At 43.0% G+C, this 21,558-nt stretch overlaps 1 protein-coding gene across 2 annotated transcripts in view; it reads right to left on the bottom strand.

The window, feature by feature from the left end:
• SLC39A11 (solute carrier family 39 member 11) overlaps positions 1-21,558 on the bottom strand; it is a 2,376,444-nt gene that overhangs the window by 606,573 nt on the left and 1,748,313 nt on the right. The window lies entirely within an intron of this gene.

Raw genomic sequence — 21,558 nt, 5'->3', positions numbered from 1 at the left:
CACTACATTTGTGGAGTCACAGCTAGCTGTAACTTTTAGTCCTTTTTAGGTCTCGCCTGTCGATGCGCATGCGCATCGAGCAAGCGAGAGTATTGGGACTTATCCACTCTTTATCCACACTGCAAGGAATCGTGGCGATTCCTTGCAGTGCCCGTGACTTTTAAGCTCAATGCGCATGCGCATTGAGCTTAAAAGCGCGTGCACATCCGTCTTTGTTTACCCGCTCCGCCCCCTCCCCTTCCCGCCGTCTCGCATTTCCCCTGCCGCATCAAAGGCTTTCACGGCCGGCCGGCCATGCTTTCAGTTTCACGACCGGCCGGCCGTGTCAATTACATTCCAAAGCCCGCTCTCCCTGCTCCGCCCCCTGCTCCGGCCGAGACGCATTTCTCCTCCCCCCTCCCCTCTCTTCCTTTTTTTTTTTCGTTATGCTTTCTGGCAACAACACACAGTCGAGTAACGCAGGCAGAGAGAGGGACATCCGGGGCTCTGCTCACCACGGAGGTACGTTCAGCATGTTTAACTCGTGTTGTGATGCAGCCTTGAATTTGGCTGAGGACTTGTAGACAGTCTCCTTGCTCATGGTTTGGCTCTTAAACTGTGAATATCGGGTCTGTCCTCCGGAACAGAATGTTTTCCGGAACCTGTAATATCTTCTTTTCATTGGATCTGACATACGAGCAAGTGTTTGCACAGCTTGAGCAGAAATTGTGGTAGGAAATTAAATCTCCGTAATGCCAAGTCATTTGTAACGTGTCGTGTGCCTCCGACGGCCCCTTCCAAGCACTAACAGTGGATCTAAAAGCATCCTGTGTCTGCCGCATTAGCGCAGTTCACAACATTGGACTCCATGCTTGTCTTTTCTTTGACTCACACTTTTTTTTTTGTTGTCTTGGCCAGTGCATGTCTTAACTCTTTCCACCCAATGCGTTGCCTTTCCTGCGATACGATGCTTCCCCCTCACCCCACCCTTTATCCTTTGTCTCATTAACTTCAAATCATCGTTCGTACCGGCAACCTGAAACCAGTCCCCTTCTGAAGAATCCCCTGCCACCATCTCTCTCTCTCTCTCTCTCTCTCTCTCTCTCTCTCTCTCTCTTTCTCTCTCTCTCCCAAAAAAACCATCCCCCTCTAGAATGCTTCTCGGCACTATATCGTGGATAAGATGACAGATACAGTTTAAAGCTTGGGCAAGTTGGGCAACTGCCCCGTCCCCCCACCATGCAAGCTCATCCGCCCTACCCGCCCTGGGAAAAGTGAACTTACTCTCAATGTCGCCTCTATTTCTGCATCTAAACCTCTCTGCTTTCCTCTGCGTACCTCTGACCCAGGCTCCTTTTACATTTCTTAAGGATATCTTGGCGCCTCACTCAAGGCATATTTCAGCTGTTTTTTCAGCGACCACAGTTTCGGAAACTTTATTTGGAACCATACAGGCTTGAATTCGCACAAAAAGGATAATAAAAGTACAAGTTGCACCGCGCAGGGATCTCAAAAGTATGTCTTGCCCAGGGTCCAAAATTCCTTAAGATGCCACCAGGGAGTTTACAAGACTGACCATTCCAACTCCAAGCTAGAGGCATTTTGTGTAAGGAGCTGCGGCTGGCTGGAGACTGCGGGCTTTGCAAAGAGTTAACAGTGTGTATGTTTGCTGAGGTGGGCGTTCAACTCTCTGGTGTCCACAGATGTGACTCCGGGTCCGTGGGAGTAACTATGTGGTGCTTCCAGCGCAGATGTGTCAGGGTAGAAGCACCGCAGCGCTCTTTCTCGTCCCCAAACCCACCTCTCTTTCTTCCACGCCCCCTCACCCTCCTTTGCTCTTTTCTTTCTTCCTCCCTTTGTGCCTTTTCTCTTTCTCTCTTCTATCTTCACTCATTGTTTGTCATCTCACTCCTTTCACCCAATGCACTCCTTTAGATACTCACCTTCTCACTTCCTCTGTCTTCGCGTCTATAACTCTTTCCCCTCTCCTGTCCAACCGCTCTCCATCCCTCCCCCACTAATACAACAGGTTAAAAGTTCGATTGTTTATGATAAGAAAATAACTCGACTTCCTTGCACACATAAACAGTCACTATAGACTAAGTTCACACTCTCTTAGTTCACAGTCTCTTAATTTGAAATTGAGAGCCTTTGCAGCGCTTTGAAACCTGCTAACTATAAAAGTCGGCACTAGATACAGAAATAAACATGGCGAGGACGGGCAGCATCCCAAGCTGTGGGCGAGCCTGCACCTCGCTTACCTGAGGCTTGCAGCAACCAGGAAGGGGAACTGGCGGCGACGAGGCTGCTCTGACTTCTTAAGAAGTGGGTGGGTCACGTGACCGCACTGAGGCAACACTTTTTGGCTAAAGGGAAGCCGTGGTTGCTTCACTTTGGGGTGTCCTTAGGGTACAGCCCCCCAATGTTGCAACCGAGAGTTATACGCTTTAGTGAGTGTTCATTGGTTTATGAGGGCTTGAAGATGAGGCTGCCGATAGCTCTTGAAATGTGGCCAAAATATTACAAATGCATGACTAATGCTCTTCTCCAAGGATGCTTTTAGGCGCTACAATCTGCTTAGGGTGCGTTGTCATGTAGAGGCCAGGCAGAGGAGGTACTAGGTAAATGAGGTAGATTTCTCAATCACTTTATGATTTGCGACCATCAGACACCCATTCTATTGGCCTAAAATGCTTTTGGGGTGACCATGGAGTATTTATCGAACATATGTGCTTCCTGGACACCCTCAACCCCTCACCCTCACTCACCCTCACCCACCCTCAACCCCTCACCATCACTCACCCTCAACCCCCCACCCTCACTCACCCTCACTCACACTCACCCACCCTCACCCTCACCCTCACTCACCCTCACCCACCCTCAACACCTCATCCTCACTCACCCTCACCCTCACTCACCCTCAACCCCTCACCCTCACTCACCCTCACCCACCCTCACCCTCACCCTCACTCACCCTCAACCCCTCACCCTCACTCACCCTCAACCCCTCACCCTCACTCACCCTCAACCCCTCACCCTCACTCACCCTCACCAACCCTCACCCTCACTCACCCTCAACCCCTCACCCTCACTCACCCTCACCCTCACTCACCCTCACCCACCCTCACACCCTCAACCCCTCACCCTCTCACCCTCACTCACCCTCACTCACCCTCACTCACCCTCACTCACCCTCACTCACCCTCACTCACCCTCACTCACCCTCAACCCCTCACCCTCACTCACCCTCAACCCCTCACTCACCCTCACCCTCACTCACCCTCACTCACCCTCACTCAGCGCAACCACAGCATCTTCACTAAATATATTTAATAAACTTTAAGCTATTGGCAATATAAAATAAAATCCATTTTATTTACGTATTAATTATTAATTGTTTTTTTAAGCCATTGATTTTTTTTATATCAATACATATAAGTCACATATAAGTCCTGTTAATACAAAACATGTTGCTTTACAAATGCTAGAGGTGTCACATTTACAAAAATTATAACTATTGGCTTTGTAAAGAAGAAAGCTATTAATTTAGCTATTTAGAAAAAACAACACATAAATAAAAAACAAAAAAATAAATAACACCTATAGCTCAAACTTTACTACTGCGAGACCTATTGCATTTCCAATGCTTGTTTATTTTATTTCCTGAGATGGTGAATCCATGAACCTCTGATGATGCTGTTACAATTGTTGCAATTGAAACAGGGGAAAGTCCCTTTGTATGTCTTGTTCAACATTTGAGTGGATTTTCGTGTAAGTATTTCTTTTAAATTTTTCCCTCTAAAATCAGGTGCAATTTGAAGCCTCAGCCAATGTTTTAAAATGGATTTCTTGAACTGTGTGCTCATGGTTGAGAATTTGGAGATTAGAACCATGCTTTTGTTTTGCTCTTTCTTCGCTGTGGGAACTAGTAGTTCTTGCTGGGTGTTGGCAGCACAGCGTCCCTTAGCTTCATCCAGAATCTTCATGGGTTATCCTCTGTTCTTAAATTTGTCGATCAGCTTACCAACTTGTTCATCTAGGGTGTCGGGATTAGAAACTATTCTTTTGACCCTTAATAGCTGTGAGTAAGGTAGATGGTTCTTCAATGCGTTTTGATAAAAGCTGTTATAATGAAGCAAACTGTTACAGTCTGTTTCTTTTCTATATATGTTCGTTTCTAGTTTATGGTTCACCTTCGAGATAAGAACATACAAGAATGTAATGCTAGTATTAGGGATGTCATAAGTGAATTGTATCCTCTCATTTACTGTATTAAGGTCATTCAACACCAACATTAATTTCTATTTTGACCCTTTCCATAAGGTGAATATATCATCAATGTATCTAACAAATAGTGTAGCATTTGTTTTCCAAGGGTCTTTATTGAGGATATGGTCCATTTCGAATTTGTGCATGAACAAATTAGTGTACGCTGGAGCTGTGCAAATCGCCCATAGAAAAATTGATCATCCGAACTAAAATAGCTCTGGTATAGAATGAATTGTAAAAGCTCCATTAGGAATACTTTGAAATAATTATCCAAATCTGAATTCATTAAAAAGTATTCGATACATTCTATGCCCAAATCATAGAGAACTGAAGTATAAAGTGATTTTAATCAATGGTACATATTAGAATCTGCTCATCAGTATCTTTGGTAATCTGATTAATTTTTTGTAGAAAATCCTTTGTAGTCTTGACGTAGGTGGTCATCTTTTGGACATAGGATTGTAAATGTTTGTAAAGAAGCAGTTTTAGCATCACAGCACAGGGAGACCATTTTAGAGACATTGACTTAAGAGGATAACCACATATCCGAGGTCCTAGAATAATGTGCAGCTGCTGTCAACGTAAAATGATAGCTGGGTTGTCAGTGTGCGACACCCACACAAAAAGTTCTACTACCTCGACAAACTATCCTTTATAAGGAAGGAGCAGCCTTATTGCAAAGAGAACTACAATTTTCTAACTGCAGCACCTTCCATGGGATCGCAGGTGGTTGAGAAGAGATACCTTGGAAAAGGAAAGGGGAGCACAGTGAGAGAGGACTCCACATATTCCACCAGGAAGCAGAGATGCCTCTAACAAGCACATGGCCTTGTTGGCGGGAAGACAAATACACACAAACACACACCTGCATCCCTGGGAGGAAAGGCTGGAACATAAAGGTGTAAAGGGTCCACAGGATCATTCTACAGAGGCCGGTTAACAAACATCTTTGAACATATACAATTAAATTACTATAATGCATAAGGATCTATAAACAAACAACATACCTGTAGCCTTCAGTTTCTCAACAAGCACATTAATATTTATTGATGATGCGAAATTTAAAAAGTTGGATTTATATATACAGTTGATGCTTACAATTGTTCTAGAAATAGGATGGAGCTGGACATTTAAACGCCTCTAGCACATACTAAAAAACAACAAGATGATTCACTTGACAAAGGGAAAAATAATTTGAAAATTAAACTATTTCAAATGCAAATGTTTTAGTACAGTAAATAGTACATCAATATTCATAAGAAAACTGGAAAAACCAAACAAGGAAATTAGACTATACAACACAGAGAATACTAATCTATACCTTAAATACCTTTACCTAGACTGCTATACTAAAGCATAACTACAGTTGGATGGTGTAGGAAAGTGGATTATTTTTTGGGTTTTGGGGGTCATCAACCTGAAGGAATAATGGAACTAACTTGAAAGGGTGAACCCCAGAGTGAGTAAAGTAACTTGAGCTCACCCCCTGGTAGCTGCAGCACACAGAGAGGACATGGTTATTAACTTAGGACAATATGTAAAATATTTATGTACCTAAACAGTAAAAAAATTAAAACACCAAACAATATTAATCTCAAACCGAATTAGAGTAAGATTTATTAAACAAAATGACACTACAAAAATCCAATAAGGAGAACCAAAGATCTGAAGTGTAAAAGTTTTACTTAAAAAATAGTGCCCAAAAGCACTAAACACCAATGATAGTCTATGAAAGTTGTGAACCGGTACTTAGGCGCAATTTTAAGCCAACAGTGACGGAGCATGGGTCAGATACAACAAGCGGACAAAGATTTTATCTTCTGACCTATTCTTTTTTATGGAGCTTGTTAGACCTGGCATCATTGGCGTGAGTCTCCCTTCCATTTTGACGGATTACCTCCTCTGTTTTGATATGTTTTTGCTGAATTTATGCTTTGGGCACTGTGCCATTGCTAATCAGTGCCACAGTGCAAGTGCTCCCTATGTTAAATTAATGTACTAATTGGTTATTCCATGATTGGGTTATTTGATTTACCTGCCAGCCCCTAGTACAGTGCACCATGTGTGCCCAGGGCTTGTAAATCAAATGTTGCTGGTGGGCTTGCAGCACTAGTTGTGCCACCCACAGAAGCAGCTTGTAAAGTGTGTCTAAGGTCTGCCATTGCAAGGCCTGTGTGCAGTCTACCACTGCCATGTCGACTTGGTCTAGTGCACCCACTTGCCAGTCCCTAAACCTTCCCTTTGCTTCATATTAGACACCCCTATGGTAGGCCCAAGGGCAGGGTGCATTGTAAGTATAAGGTAGGACATGCTCTGATGTGTGTAGCATGTTCTAATAGTGAATTACAGCCATTTTCGTTTTTCACTATTGAAGGCAGCCTGTTCTCATAGGCCAGAATGGGCAGTTAAGATTATTACATTCTTATAATCCAAACTGACTCAGGGAACATAGAAGAAACTCGAATTTAGTATGCCTGAACTCAGAGTAATACAATACATCTTTTAGTAAAGCTTATTTTAATATTCTGTGTTTGCAAATGCCACTTTTAGAAAGCAGGTATTTGCTTGCCTAACCATTTGAGCCTGCCTCTGCTGGGTTGTGTATTCCTTGTCTGGATTTGGGAGTGACAGGGCTGGGGAATTCCAGGAGACAGGCTGGGCCAGCCCGGTGGTGAATAGAGAGATATACATCCAGATGGGAGGGAGGAGTGCACATAGGACCTGAATAGGGCTGGGCCTTCCCTCTACAATGCTGGCTCCACCCCCTGTGGCTTGTCTGGTGTCTCTGCCCTGCACTGTGAAAGGAGAGAAGGAATCATGTCAACAGAGTGCTCCAGAGCTGTATCTTCCCTCCCCTGTGCTGGCTCCACCTCCTGTAGGGTGGCTGATGTCTCTGCCCTGCACAGTGAAAGGAAGAGGAGAGTCATGTAAACAAAGTGCTCAGGAACTGGTTTGGACTAGGCAGAGGCCTCTCTGTCTTCAGAGAACAAAGGATTTTGGGGTATAAATATTGGGACCCTGATCCCAATAAATTAAATCACTTCTGGAACAAGAAACCTTTCTGCCAAGGAGAAGAACCAAGGAAGCTGCAGGAGTTTGGACTGCCCCTCTGCCAGTGTGTTGTTTGCTGGGTTGGCCTGCAGTGGTTGCTTTATTGCCAAGGGAAAGGAGAAGGAACTTTTTAAGGACTTTCATCATCTACAGAATATTCTCCAAGGGCTTGAACTGTGCGTGCCTCCTGCTGAAGTCTTAGGGACAAAAGACTTCACCTCCAGCTCCCTCCTGAATTTCCTTGCTGGGAATTCTGACTCCAGACACTTGCGTGCCGCTCGGAGCTTGAAAGCGCGACGCATCGAGAAGAAGTGTGTCGCCGCCGCAGCTGAAATCATCGCAACGCCGGAGAAGCGAGCCTTCGTCGCATCTCCCTGGAAGCGTGTGTTCATCGAAGCTGTCTGCTGTCGCATCACCTGAGAAGCGTGACGCCATTGTGAGAGTCGCCATCGCATCACCGGAGAAGCATGTTGCAGAGCCTGTCGTGGCTCCAAAGTACAGAGAATCTATGCATCACCTCCGCACCGGTAAGGCTCACGACGAGTCCCCTACTCTGCGCAAGCACTGAGGAAGGACGCAACCGTTCCCCCGGGTCATGGAACCAACGCATCTCCCCTTTTGCGAGCTTTTGTTCACTTTCCGTTACACATGCAGGTACTTTGTTGAGAACTTTGTTGCATTTAACAGCAACTTGACCTAAGAGACTTTAGTCATATTTTAAGTAATCTTAAGTGTAGTATTGTGGATTTTTGTCGTTTGTAGTCTTGTGCTTAAGTCTATATAAAGAATATTTATTTTTATAAAACCTGTATTGTGTCGATCTGTAGTGTTATCACTATATTACTGCATATATTCACAAATGCTTAACACACGGCTTCTAAGATAAGCCTGTCTGCTCTTGCCAAGCTACCAAGGGGGTGAGCAGGGGTTATTAAGGAGTGCAATCCCCTTATCCTGACTTAGAAGTAAGGGTCCCTATTTGGACAAAGGTGATAACCATTGCCAACTAAAGACCTCCAGATCTAACAGAGCTCAAAATGCTCCACTAGAACAAGCCTGAAGCTGTATCAGAGGATGGTACACTGAAATCTGCCACCTTTGCCACAGGTCCACTTGACCGCTCCAGAGGTCTTGGAAGTTCAAAAAATTTTCAAGTCCCAACATTATAAGGTTAGTAGAGCAGCTCCGCTGGGTCACTTCTGAGGCTCCCAGGACATCCAGGACAGCGCTTAGGGGCTAGGACTCACTTTAGCAGAGGTCACCAGCAAGGTCCATTTTATGTCCAGTTAATGCCAGTCAACGGGTCACTTCAGGAAAAAGGCCTCTTGCAGCTTGTTGTGTCCCTGTTAGCTGAGCCAGCCAACTGACCCTTGGAAGCCACTTCTTTTTCCTAGGAGAAGAGGGAGTAGGTCCAGTCTCTAAGGACTCCTCTCAGATCACAGATAGCAGGTCCAGCCCTCTTCTGATGTACTGCAGGTCCAGGAAGTGCTCCGAGGAAGGTTCCTTGGGATGCCAATTTCCTCGTTGGCACTAATCAGTACGTGGGGTGACTACCAGACACTCCCTATTCATTGGTGAAAAAAGTTCCCGGGGGTAACCCTATCACTTTTCCAGAAGTTCCTATTTTCCCTACTACAAACAAAATGTACTTCGGTATGTTCTAGGATTCAGCTACAACTCTGCCAGTGAAAACATCTTTTGGGGCCTAGTAACTGGAAGAACTTGGTTATTTATTTTTTCTTTACGTGCCACTGTTAAATACCTGCGTCCTATGTTGTAGGCAACAAGGTGTACCTATGAGTGACTTATTAATGTTTAAAAACAGGGAACCTCGCCAGTCAAAAAGGATTACTTTGACAGGTATATAAGGCTGGTTTTAGGCTACTGCAGTCAGGCTACACAGGGCATTCATGAAGCTATGTCACTGTAGAAGATAGCACAATCAGTACTGCAGTTCACAAATTACATTTTACCTGTCATGCTATATGTGTATTGCTGCACCATTTACTATGACCTTATAGGAAAAGTTAATTTGACCAATTAGGGTTAAGCCTATTCCAACATGTTTAAAGGGGAAGCAATAACATTTATTCTTGGTTAGCAGGAATAAAGGGTGCAGGGTTAAAACAAAACAACAAAAACAGAGTCCAGAAAAAGGCAAGAACATTGGGGTGACCATGCAGAAAAGGAAGATTTTCCACAGCTGTGTTACGTCTAGAAGACAAAATATTTTTTTAACATCCTGAGTGACTAAAGTAGGGGGTGGGGCACCACTGAACACACTCCTGGTACCACAACCATGTCTACTAGTTATGTAAGGGTAAACATGTTTTATTACTTTACATAGCAGGGCCAGAATGGGAGAGTCTTTCGTGGATACAACAGGGAACACATTCAGCACTCCATTGGTCTGAGGCAAATTTGAAAGAAATGAGGCGCAGGAGAGAATTCTTGTGAATACCCACTAAAAGCTATGTCAATCAATCAATCAAGGATTTGTTAAGCGTGACAAATCACCCTTGAGGGTCTCAAGGTTTTGGAGTTTCTTGCTGCTTCGTGGTGATCTGCTCATTTGAACAGCCAGGTCCAATCCTAAATTGCCAGAGCGATGAGGCGGTCCTGAGGTGGGGAGAAGGTCGCTACAAGCTTTGTCCTCAGGTGGGTGTGAGAAGAAGCGCCCTCCGCTGTTGCCTTGCCAGATCCGGGGGAGGGGTTGGGGGTTGGGAGGTATCTGCGAGGAAGAGGGAGATGGATCAATGGTGTCTGGTTTATTGATGTATGTTGGTCCTTTGTTGTGCAGGGATTTGTATGCAAGTTTCAAAATCTTGAACTGGCATCTCGTCTGGATCAGGAGCCAGTGTAGCTTCTTGAAGTGGGTAGTGATGTGGGTCCATCTGGGGAGGTCGAGGATGAGTCTTGCAGTTGAGTTTTGTATTGTCTGTAGTCTCTTCAGGAGGCGTGTGGTGATTCCTACATAGTGTGTGTTCCCATAGTCTAGCCTTCTGGTGACGAGGGCCTGCCTGATGGTCCTTCTGGTGTTAACTTGTAGCCATCTCAAGATCTTGCCTAGGGCGCGCAAGAAGGCGTTTAGGTGGTTCTCCATAGATAGCTTGCTGTCGAAGATGGTGCAGTGGTTGCTGCCGTAGTCTGCCTGGGGATGGGGTCGCATTACGTCATTCCACTGCGAGATGTTGCTCCCAAAGATGAGGGCGTTGGCTTTGGCTATGTTAATGTTTAGTTTATCCACTGATATTGTAACACTAGCAGTAGGAAAATGTTATCTTGTAACCATCTGTATGTAGAGTGTAAATGCACATGCTCTGTATATGCCTGCCAGTCTAATGTTGGGCCTGGACTTTTAAAACTTGTTTTTTGTTCAACAATATTTTGGGTCACAAGACTTGTTGTGACTCCTCCTTTTGTTCACAATGCATCACAACCTCAGACTGTTTGCTCAGCAAGTGAGTAGGGTGAGTGGAGTGTAGACATTGGCGGCCGGCACAGAACAGAGGTGGCGGGGGAGGGGAAAGTGTTGTAAAAAATAATGGGGAAAAAAAATTACCTTTTCGCCGTGCCTCTCCTCCGTCATGCCGAGTCTCTCCTCTGTCTTCTTGCCGCGTCTATCTCAGCCAGGAACAGGAAGCACGTCCAGGCTCCCCTGACCAATCACAATGCTGCAATGCAGCATTGTGACTGGTCTGAGCGCCATCGTTAGGCACTCAGCCAGGGAATGTGAGCGCATGTTCTCCACCCAGACTGTAATTCAGCCTGGGTGGAGAACATGCAAAGTATGCATGACTGTTCGGCCGTCCTGAGAGGGCCGGTTAATCAGTCATTGTGCACTTACAGTGTGCCCACTACTCCTCCCCACTGCTCTGAGAACAGAGAAGCCTCGCCCCCTCTCCGCAAAGACACCACAGCAGGAACAAATAAAATGATAATAACAACGAGTTATTATCATTTTGTTTTTCCTTTATTTGCACTGACGAAAGCAGTGGGGTGACGCTCTTCCGCCTTAGCAGAGGAGCCGCAACTGAGTGTAGAATCGAAGACAAGCATTCTGTCTTTTGTGGAAGGAAAAGATTAAAAACATCTGATCTAGTTCCGGCGGGAAGGGTATGTGTATGTGAATCTACAGAGCAGAATCTACAGAGCAACACACTACAGACAGATGGTTACGCATTAAGTAACATTTCCATACATAGCATATGTGGCTGTAAATACACGCTTTGCATACTGTTAAGTAGTGTTTGCACAAAGCGGGAGCTAGCAATCAGATGAAGATCTTGAAAACAAGGCTTTTACCAAAGTTTCGCCAACTAAAGCCTGTTGATAGGTTGGAATGGCCACATCGTAGTGTTTTATGAATGTGTGTGGAACTGACCAAGCAGCTGCTTTACAGATGTCTGCTAAAAAGATGTTACTAGAAATATGGTGGCTCTCTTTTTTAATGTGCTCGAAGATGCACAGTTAATGCATGCTTGTCTTTGCCATAACAAATGTGTATGCATGTAGCATTCTATCTTGCAATGCCTGCATAGTAGATGGGGTGCCCCACATGAGGTTTGGCAAAACCTACAAAGAGTTTTTTTTATTTAGAGCAGAACTTAGTCTTGTAATTGAAATACACAAGTGCCCTATTAACATCTAGTGTGTATAAAGCTCTTTCCTTTACAGAGTCAGGGTAAGGAAAAAACAAGGGCAGCTCAACAGTCTGAATAATGTGAAAATGTGGCACTACCTTTGGCAGGAATTTCAGATTGGTTCTAAGCACCACCATGTTCATGTTCATCTGAGTGAAAGGTTCCTCTATAGTTGAAGCTTCTAACTCACTGATACCTCCAAGGAAGGAGATTGCTGTTTAGAAGGTTCCTTTCCCCAACAAAAACTGTAGATCCCCAAGAGTGGAGTAGGTTGGTTGGGATATGCTTGCCCGGTGGTAGCATTGAGGATGGACCCTAGTAAGAGGTGAGTCTGCAGGGGTTAGAGGTGGGACTTTTTGACACTGATGGTAAAAATCTAACTCATAGAAGAAGGGCATATGCTCTTTGAGTGTGTGCTGTGCATTGTTGGTTCTGGCATATGACCTTAATTAGGGCACAAACTGCCAGGTGGTGATATTGTGGGCCACTAGTTCTGTACCAATATGACTCGATTTGTGTGTTTTCCTCCTCCATAGCCTACATTTCGTCAACACATCTTTCTTATTACTTTTGGTTGCATACCAAACCTAATGGGCTGCAGAGGGGTTTACAAAGGAAAAGCAGTTTGAAGTTATAAGGGGATGCGTCAATATTCAGTAAGCACTGGAAAAACAACAGTATAACATGATGTAACAATAATGATCACAAACCATATAGAATTCAATAAATATAACAGGCACAAATAGCTAAATAAAATGAATGTAGATATTACCTACACAATATGCCATATATACATATATATATAATTTGGCAAGACCCCGTGTTCATTTTCACTTCATAAGGTGGTGTTAGTAATGGCAATTTAGCCATATTTTGAAAGTATAGTGTTCGAGATTTAGCTTAATTGTAGGAAGATTTGGGTTTGAAATTGTGACTAGTAAAGAATTTAACAAACTAACATATAGGCCAGTCCGTAAATATAAAAATCGTTGTGGGTTGTAATATTAATGAAGTAGGTCAGAAATTAAGATGTACTAAGATTAAAGGCCCTCACAGGGATGGTGCTGTGCCAGGGACAGTACACTATCATGTCTGTGATCACTTTTCAATACAGTAAACAATTTTTTGTTTAAATGCATCCTGTTTTCTTTGAAAGAAATAGGGCAGCACTTAAAATTGTACTTTTTTTCTAAAGTTTGAGAGTAGGTAGTTTCCTGGGCCACTGCCTTCTCCCCATCAAAGTTTATTTTTTTATTTTAGTCCACAAACCAAACCCCTAACTCTTTTGCAAAGGCTTTAACACGCGAATTCTGGAGTCAGCGATTTACGTTTTGCAACCACATTTTGGTTGCAAAACATTGGTGTATATATAATACGACTCAGTATTTGGAAGGAATGCCTAAAAATACTAACAGCGATTCTGTATAGGGATGCAATCAAATTTTAGGAGTCAGGGACATTTTACTAACTTCTAAAATGGGATTAGTACTATCAAAAGCTTATCAACAGTTGTGAGCATGAAATCTGAGTGTTTGTGACAGTTGAACTGTTTAGTATATCGGTGAGTGGGACTCATCACTGGCTACCCTTAGCTTAAGAGGGTGCTGTAAAATGCAGGACATAGTTATGTTTGAGATAATTTCTTCTCTTACTGAACCTCTAATTTAAAAATACCTTTCTCATTGGGTGAATTAAGTCGTTTTTTTAAAATACACCCATTCATACATCTTTTGGATCCTAGATCTGGTAATGGCATGTGCCACTCTCGAGCAGGTTTCACACCCTTTTTGCTACTTTTTTATCAGCATCACTGCCACTACAACTACGACAGTTTATAAGATCAGATGCACTATACATGTCCATTTGCTGCACAACCATTAATCTTGATGAGTGACCTAATTTAATTAGTTGTAGGCAGTGTGGAAATGCTGGGGATCATCCAGATTCTGGAACTGGACAGCCTCAGTAGAATGTGCAGACTTTGTCCTGGTGCAGACACACTGCTTAATTTGAGCCGGTGTTTTCCAGTACTGGGCATCGGCACTTAATTGTCAACACTGGTGCTTGTGACAGTCTGCCACATGGTGGCGATGTCTGGCTAATTTAGAGAGGACCACGACAACAGTTTGTTATTCAATCAATCAATTATTTGTAGAGCCCACTAATCACCCGTGAGGGTCTCAAAGAGCTGAGAATTGGGGGAGTGGGTGCGGGGGGGGGCAACTACTGCTCGAACAGCCAGGTCTTGAGAAGTCTCCTGAAGGTCAGCAGGTCCTGGGTCTGTCACAGCTGTATGGGAGGGTGTTCCACATCTTGGCCGCGAGGTAGGCGAAGGATCTTCCGCCGGAGGTGGTCCTGTGGATGCGTGGGACGGCTGCAAGGGCAAGGTCGGCGGAGCGCAGCTGGCGATTCGGTGTGTAGAAGGTGAGACACTTGTTGAGGTATGCTGGTCTGGTGTTGTGTAGTGCTTTGTGGGCATGGGTGAGGAGCTTGAAGGTGATCCTCTAAATATACATTAAAAATTACTATTGTCAGCTACCCAAGGAATTCTTATAGGTTTAATGGAGTGTAACAGTCCGCTTATCACACTTGTAGGAGTGCGATTATTTGTAGGTGTGTTGTTACTATCATTAACAGCATGGTAGGGACAATATGTAGTGCAGGGTACAGTGGCCTCCAGATGAGAGCCCTAGCACTTTTTTTGTAAACAAATTAAGCACTGTGCAGACACCAAGGCCATTCAGGAGGGTGGCACTGTTTGTACTTTGCATTCAGCACATCAACCTGCAGGGGGTGAGGGAGGCCTCTAAATATCAATTATAGCTCGAACCCAACATAAATACTAAATACCTCAATTTTAGGGCCATCTTCACTCCTTTAGTTAGAGTATTCGTCCTGGCTTGGGGCTACCTGAAGCTTTAACGCTGATAACCAGGAAACAAAGGCAATCAACTTGTCAAAGGTACTCAAGAGATAAAATGGGATTTGGGAACAGGTTTTGAGCTTTCTAAGTTTTGTAGGAAAGTTTTGCATGCACTATGCTATATAGACATTTATGTAGCACGTGCTAATGTCTTCACAACTGCCCAAAAAACATATTTTTACGAATCTCGGAATAACAAAACGTTGAGAAAAAATAGGAACGTTTTAAACGTATGCTATGGAGTTTGCATGTACCTCCTTGATGCCAGTTCATAGCTCAGTGTACAATAAACATATTGTAACTTATGTCACACCAGGTTTTCTGCAACAGAAGCAGTAAACCCATTACAAATCCAGGACTTGCCTGCCTCCTGCCGTGCTTTACAGCAGGGACATTAACCCTCTATTTGATAATAATGATGCGTCAAATCTGTGACTAGAATGCATACATATCTCGGCAGGAATTATATCCCATAGCTTGCTGGGTACACACGTCTCTGCTGCAGATTACTTAACCTAATATGCAATTTTAAAATGCAGTCTGTTTGTGACAATTAATTAAGCCAGCCAAATTTACTATCTCTTTGTGGCAGTTAAAAAAAAAATACAAGTATTAGTTGACGGTCAGATTCCAACTCCCCAAGCCCCATCTCTAATGCCAGCCCTTCACCCCAAATCTGTGGATACGCACAGTAGATTTTTTCCAGTTCCAGACATGGTTTTAGCCCTGAATTTGGTGTCATAATGATATACTGTTCTACAGCATTGTGTTCTCATTGCTGGTTTCCATAGGTTTAGGTCACCCCCAACTGTGAGGTCTTCCAATGGTAAAGTTCAGGGAAATGCAAAAAAAGTTTATTTAAATCTAAATATATCTATGTTAAATATTATTGCAAATTAATTTTGTACATTTATTTTAAGATAGAACATAAACAATGCTACAGTACTATTAACTTAATTCTGAAATAAAGCTTTAATTAATTTAAATATTTTGAATTAATTCTTTAATTTATTTAAATATTAATGTTAATTCAATAACATTATTTTTGTGAAGTTTAAATTAAAAAATACATTCCCACTAAAAGTAAAGAAATCGTTTTATTAGCCATTGATTAATATTAAAAGTGATGCATAATATTAATTGAAATTATGAAATAATATTATAATTTTTAAAAAGTTACATTAATTTTAAAATTAAGAAAGCTAAATTATGTTATATTTAAATAATACATGTGTACTATTTTCGATTTGTTTAACCATTAAAATATATTTATTTATATACTTAACTATTTTAAGTAATTAAATTTAACATTATTTCCAATGGGATTATATGTTAAGTTCCTACCTCCATTATTTTCTATAGGACGGTGTCGCAGTACCATTGGTTGGCCATGTAGCATGCTGGGCTCACTCCAGCTCTGATCTGGAGTAATTTACTCATTTTTGAATCCCTTTTTGACTGTAATAACTTTACAAGGGCCATGTTTTGTGAAGAGCAACGTGCTTACTCTTTTGTGGGTGAGCGTACATCCCGCCATTAACTCTTCCTAAACCATCTCTAAGCCAGTCTCATTCCTTACTAAACCCTCCCATTTAGCAGTAAGTATGCTGCTTTTTCCAGCCCCCCTTCCCTCTCACCTTTACTACTAAGTAGTAAACTTACATGAGTGAGGAGCTCTCCATAGAAAAAATATGAGAGGTGGAGATTTCGTCGAACCCATCAACCTTCATCTACATGGATAGGTCAAAAGGATTTTACAGAACAGATTCCTAACTTAAGGATCTAGACTAGGTGTCTCCAATACTCCGATAGCGCCTGACACCAAAAGACCCTCTCACCAAGATGCAGTGGTCAATAGTCCTGATGCTATGCTGCTGGGTGAACGGCAACCAGCAAGCTAACTTTATATGTTTGTGTTTCAGTGTTTTTTTGTTGTATGTTGCAGGATATTATTTGGTATTGCAAGGGGATAAAGGCTTCCTATGTACTGAGCTCTGATACCCTTGGGTCATGTTCAAGTTGTATAAAACTCTCTAAATAAATAAATACATTTGCGCTGGCAGGTTTGTGAATAGAAATTTGCAATACTTTAGTAGTACTACTGCTAAACTGCTATCAAATGCAGTTTGTGAATGGACTCTTGAGTATGTAAAGGCATTTGCCAAGGCTGGATTCACAAGACAAGCATAAAAAAACTATAAAATGGACTGAAGCCGGTGTGACAAAAAGAGAAGCATCTTTTTGCAGTGTCAGAGATAGCAGGCCTCATACACATACTCAGACAGCATAGCTACAACACAATAATATTACTCAGTTTCATAGACTGTCTAGCAGAAAAGAGATTGAGGGGCTGATTTAGAGTTTGGCGGGAACGGTACTCCATCGCGACGGAATACCCTTTTGTAATGTTGACATCTTCCAAAGTGAAGTCCAAGTCCAAGAAGCAGAAAATAAGTCTTTTCTGTGCTCTGCCCTGCCTTCAACTGACCCTGAGAAACAGGCTTCTAGGAGCACAGAACCAGGTGACGCCAGTACAGTCATACATAAACACTACACATTGGCCTCCCCTTCAACCAAACTAAACATGTTACGTTATAAGGTACTTATCAAGCGCACGTTCACCAACGGTTTCTTGACGCTGGGGTGGAAGTAATGCAGCATCAGAGGGAAAGCCTAATCGTTATATGCCTGGGAGAAACATAGTGCAACACTAACAAAATAGATATCATAAAACTCTTTTAACATAAATTCTAACAACTTATAATGTGCATTCAGTCACAAACATATTGCAAAATATTTTTGGGGTGCATTATTTACCCATCCAAATGTGCTTTTCTTCTTGTACATTTGGTCCATTTGCTGATATACCACTAGTTGCATTATCATTTCATGATTCTTCAGAATTACTACCATTGGCAACCCGACTGCGTCCTTCTCCTTCCTTGATATAATCTTTCCACCACCCATCCATGCCTGCAATACTTTGACTGCCTAAGTCCTTCCTGCACCTTGACAATCCACTTACATGCAACAACTTTCCATCACTCAGTAACGTAGAGGTACAGTGCATCTTTTCCACATGCAACAGTTCTGAATACTTACAGTTACATACAATTTCCGATCTTCAATTTATTTTTAAATACAAACAGTCCTATAAAATCCTACTAAATCAACTGGACCTCCCACACTTCTCTCTGTGGAAATATCCGGTGGCTCCAGTACTCACCCAAGACCTTTACAAATATATCCTTTCATACATTTGTATTAACGGTGGTATAAGGAGACCCAGACTATGCAACAATATACAATCTTATACCACCATATCTCATTTTACACACTGTTGTTTTAGTCTTTACACTGCCAACCAACTCTACCACTGTATCTTCATTCATGCTTAACACACATGCATCCTCCATCCTGTCATTCGAATCTGTTGATACATTTTTATCTGCAGTAACACACTTCACTTTATATGTCCTCCACGTCTTCTCATTCTTATTTTCCCTTCTGCACATTTCCCCAAAGCAGCCTACAATGTCACAGTTTGCACATCTTTGTGTCAATGTTGGGCAAGATTTGCTGCGATCAAAATGTTCCAAACATCTGCATCAATAACACTTGTTCCTTAATTGGAACACTAATTCCTTACCATACTATCATCTACATTACTGTCAGATTCTGACGTTTTTCAAAACGTTTACTCTTGTTGGAAGGTGCTTTAGCACTTTTGACTTTTTCAATCATAACACTCAAAGTCTCATCCACAACAACCTTGCCACATCTCCCCCTCAGTTCAGCCTTTTGTACGCTGGCAATATCATCCAGAGGTGATTCACCAGTCACCCATAAGTGATCTTGAATACTTGAGTCATTAGTGTGCACAATAAAATAGTCACTGATAAATTACTTGTGTAAATTACCAACTTTGCATGACAATCCCAATTTGTTTTAAAGTTGCTACATAGTCATCAATTCCCCCCCACTCCCCAATTTTTCTTGCTTCCCCTGGAAAAACTTGAATTGGTCTGTGGCTACACAAGCTATGAGCGTAAAGTAAACATCATGATCTTCAAGTATGTGTAGAAAAACATTTACAACTCCTGGTTGTCTAGGATTTTTCCCCAATAGACTATAAGCTTTTAAAGTCAAACTCATCTTTATTTGATAAAAGCACAAAATAAAAAACATTTATATCTTCATAAATGTGATTAATTTAAAAGCATCATAAAACAATTTGTCATTAAAGTGCATAGGTTCTTCTCAATTTGATAGCAGCAATGATATAGCTAAGAACAGCAGTGCAAGCATCAAGTAACTGCAAATAGATCAAACTCTCGTTATTAGAATTAAGGTGCTTATGCAGTAGGACGGGACATAAAAAGCGCAATCTAAAGGAGTCACGTAAGGTACAAAAGAACATAAAATGTGCAGTGGATTGGGCAGTAACACAGTCACAAGGGCAACATGGGAGGGAGGAAAACCAGGGTGGCACTAGTGGGAAAGCCACAAGGAAGTGAACTGTGTTTAGTCTCAATCTAGAGAGATAAAATCTGTACTCTGGATCTGCTATCCAATTCAGCTAAGGCTCCATATCAGATGATATCGAAATCTGCATATATCTTGTAACTGTATGTTATGTTTTAACAATTTGTATAGCACACTACTACCCATAGGTGTCTAGGCGCATTGCGGAACACATGCTGGGAGTGGGAGACTGGAGGAATATCACAGGACTTTTCGAGTCTAATTTCCTCTTTATAAGTTTCATAGCTCCCTTTGACTTCCATTTTAAGGTTGGAGCTTATACTTTACACTATAACCTTTCAATTTCCACAGACCCAAACAATGCAAAATAATTGTTTTCCTTTTTTCTGGAGTCAATTTATCATCTTCAAATGTTGAAATTTAGTTTAAAAATACCCTTTCCACTCTTCCCACTTGATAACAGGCTCAGAGTTGGAGATCATAAATGGTTGTGGTGGTGTCATGTTTTCAGTTTGACTAGAACACATTGTTAAATCTCTTGAAAATACCCTGAAATGTGGCTCTAATTGCACCTCTGGATGGAGTAGGGGCTGTCCGACGTTTGGCCATTCAACCTCATTGTCTATCACCACCGGGTAAAACCTTGAAGTAAGGAGCAGTGAAAACTGAAATATAACCCCCACATCATGGGAGACAGTTTTTGTATTGTCAAAATCCCCAAAACATGTTTAATGTTTGACAAATGGTACCGTCATGTTGATGGAGCCATCTGTCAAACTTTTAACGCATTGACAGACACCACTGTGACAGTGATTCCTTCTCAAGTTAAGCGAAGTTTGGTGGGCTGGCGGACATCTCTAAATTTGGCAGGAGAGGATCCTCGATGTTGTGGGAGTAAAGTACTCCTTCTGTCTCTACCTACATCCGCCAAATACTAAATCAGACCACAAGGCAAAGAAATAATTAAGGCTTGTCTACATATACACCATTGAGAAGGGAAAATCCATAGTTATCCCCATAGTACCAGGGCACAAGTCCTATAAAAAGAAGTGGGGGGACTGATAGTATGTAAATGACCTCATGACCTCACGTGCTAAACGTGTCCCTGTGTCTGAAATTTACACCGGGCCCGTTCAGCATATTTCTGTGGGCCCCAGCTTCTTGGTAGGGGGGACGGCGTTCACTCTGTGAAAAGAGTGTGGGGATGCCGTCCACCCGCGTGGACCCCCGACTCGAGCCCTTATTCGTATTTACGCGATGAAATGAAAAGTGGCTGAAATACTCTGTAAGTAACTATTTCTAAAGTTACAAAAAGAAAAAAAACAGACTGGCTCAACTTGAAATCAAAGTCTTTGAAATTAGCATTCCTTTGACAGGGACCCGGAGGCACAGTGCGCAGGTATGAAATGGATTCCTTTCGCGAGCGGGGCCATGTGTTGTAATGACAACTTCGTGAGCCCCGCAGTCTCGGCTTTCCTTTCATTATACTTCGCGCAGGTGTCTGGCAGCGGCCCAAGCTCGGAGAGCACAGAAGAAGGAAGCCCGGAGCTCTTCCAGCGATGCCTGCGCCAGAACACTTCAACACGTCTCTTCTGCACAGCAGGAGGGTATCTCAACCACACAGCTGCAAACTGCACCGCTAATGAGCATCCAACGCAAGGAGCATACACCCCAAAATACAATCCAGTGAGCATACACCCCAATAAACAACGCAACGACTGGAGAACGGCGCGCTGAAAAATTTGCTTCTCGTTGGTGGCCATCACAAATCGATGACTCTCGTTTACCGGCTCTGGGCCCCATGCCCCTCGAACATCATGCTTCCCAGTCTGGGGTTTCATTTCCAAATCAACGCGGTCTGGAGCTGCAGTCTCGGGCAGGAAGGAGCTGCAGTCTCGGGCAGGATGAACATGAGTGACCTCTGGCTGTGGCAAGGAGTGGGCAGGGGCGTAACACAGGCCTCCGCAGCCCCCGCGGTGCGGGGGGGACCTGACGCTCCAGGGGCCCCGGGCCCCCCTCACTGTCTCTGACTGTCTGGAAGACGGCTGAAAAGTGCAAGCAAGCCTATAAAGAGTGCGCGCGGGGCACACCACGGACGGACGGTGACGGCCTCAATGTATTGTAACCATTAATTATAGGGGCGACGGGCGTATTAAAACAGGCCCCCTCAGGGGGCCACCACGCTCCAGCCAGGGGCCCCCACTCTCA

This window comes from Lissotriton helveticus, chromosome 7 (genome assembly GCF_964261635.1).
Source record: "Lissotriton helveticus chromosome 7, aLisHel1.1, whole genome shotgun sequence".
Lineage (NCBI taxonomy): Eukaryota > Metazoa > Chordata > Amphibia > Caudata > Salamandridae > Lissotriton > Lissotriton helveticus.
This window is presented reverse-complemented; position numbering and strand designations above follow the sequence as displayed.